The sequence below is a fragment of the Mastomys coucha genome, unplaced genomic scaffold, assembly GCF_008632895.1.
Source record: "Mastomys coucha isolate ucsf_1 unplaced genomic scaffold, UCSF_Mcou_1 pScaffold16, whole genome shotgun sequence".
Lineage (NCBI taxonomy): Eukaryota > Metazoa > Chordata > Mammalia > Rodentia > Muridae > Mastomys > Mastomys coucha.
In genome coordinates this window covers 13,603,102-13,605,458 of record NW_022196898.1, presented here as the reverse complement: position 1 = coordinate 13,605,458, position 2,357 = coordinate 13,603,102, and positions in this window count along the sequence as shown.

Genomic DNA, 2,357 nt, shown 5'->3' with positions numbered 1-2,357 from the left:
CCCCCCCCCTCTCTCTCTGAGACAGGGTTTCTCCATGTACTCTTGGCTGTCCTTGAACTCAGAGACCTACCTGCTTGTCTCCTGCATGCCGGGATTAAAGGCATGCACCACCACTGTCCAACACTGACACTGAGCAGTAATAACTTCTATTTTGTCTCACTGGAGATTGTGGAGATAGTCAAGAAGACATTGTATTAAGAATGGCAGTGAAGGGGCCCAGTATTCGCCCTTTGCCCCTTGATTGCACCCAGGTTAGACCATTGAGGAACAGCAGGCTCAGGTTGAAATCATGTTTTTTAAACTTCTTTCTAAGATAGGAATATTGATAGTGATGGTTTGAAGTTTTGGAAACATCACTTAGATGAAGAAATAAAGATGTATTTATATTTGGACATTTGTCTACTTCCATCTTTCAATTGTTTTTATGCTTTAAAGTAGGATAATAATATTTACAATTTGAATTATAGAAAAATGACTTATGAAAACTTTGAACATATTGTGGCAAGTTATACATAATTTTTAAATATATCATGTCACATATTATTTAAAAAGTCTAAACATATACTACTTCATATACAATCAAAATTGGTAGATGAAACATGTCATGTATTACTGTGGAAGATTGAATGAAAATGGCCCATAGGGCCATAGGCAGCAGTGGCACTATTAGGAGGTGTGGCCTTGTTGAATAGTTGTGGCTTTGTGGGAGGAAGTGTGTCCCAGGGTGTGGGCTTTCAAGTTTCAGATGCTTAAACCAGGCCCAGTGTCACACTCTCTCTTTCTTCTTCCTTTGCATCTAGATGTAGAACTTTCAGCTACTTTTCTGGCACCATGTCTGCCTGTATAATGACAATGGACTAAACTGAGTTGTAAGCCAGCCCCCCATTAAATGTTTCCCTTTGCTGTCATGATAGTGTCTCTTCATAGCAATAGAAATACTAACTAATACAATCACATATAAATACATAATCACACACAATGTCATCATGGTGAAACAAAGAAACCAGTGTGGTATTGAGAAACACAAGACTAACTAAAAAGTTACGTAGGTCACTTCATTGTTTAGTGCTTCATTTAATTTTTCTTTGATGTGTAGTGGGAGTAGATAGGAAGCTTCAAGTTTTTCTGTTAGCACCAGGCCCCAAATGTAATGAAAATGAAAAGGTGGAGCCGTGGCTAAAGAAAGATAAGGAGGAAGGGACAGGAAGGGCTCAGCATTCCTGCTCATTTCCTTTTCCTCCCTTTTAGAAATCAGAAAGGGTAGCATGATTTTCAAGACTCAGTGGGAAAAAAAAAGAACATTTGGCTTGCTTCGTTCAGAAGAGAAAACAACAGACACTACATACACTAAAATATAAAACTTTTGCTTTCAAAACTATTCAATTACTTACAAAATATAGGTGTGGTCCTGGTTCCTGAGCGCAACAGCTAGTGTTTGTGTGACTGGTAAGGCAGGTGAGAGTTGGCAACATTCTCCAAACCTGGAAACAATGCAAGTTGCAGGAAATACTATTTTTGGTGTCCTGATTTTATGTAGTTCATACATGAAAATGCTCAATAATATTATATATTGATTAACTACTGATTTTTTTGTGAGTTCATGTAGCAGATCATAAAATTTATATTTTTCACAAGCTTCTTTCATTTATTAATATTTATTGATGTTTCAACTACATGTAGTAAAGAGGTTGTATATTTCTCAGTATGTGTACAGCATTAATCACACAATCTTTCCCTTCTCTCATAGGTATTATCCTGCTTTAGGTCAACATTTTTTAGCTTCTACATATAAGAGAACAGAACATGCTGAGCTGGTCTCTTATGTGTCTTCTTCACTCTGTTTAATATAAGTACATCTATGACCATCAACCTTGTGGCAAATGGCAGGGTTTTATTCTTTCTTATGGCTGAAAAATGTGACACTGTATAAAAGGCATGCCCATGCAAACATCATGTACACATGCATCACATTTTTCTAGATGGACACTTGAGTAAATTCTGTAGCTAAGCTATGGTGAACACTGCTGCCACAGACATGGCTTCCAGACTTTGGCTTTTGTGCCCCTTGGGTTTTTACCCAGAAGTGGGATGGCTGGATGACATAACAAATTTATTTTTAGTTTATTTGATGAACCATCATGCTATACTACAGAGAGTGGTATTAATTTGCATCCTTACTAGTAGTACATTGGATTTCTTAATTTTTTTCTCCTCCAACATTGTAAGAGCCATTGTAACTGGGCTAGAGTGCAATCTCATAGTGGTTTTTATTCCTTTTCCTTGGAATGATACCAAGTAGTTATTGATAGAGGCCTTTTGCCTACTTTTAAAATTATCTGGATTTTTAAAAAGTTCTT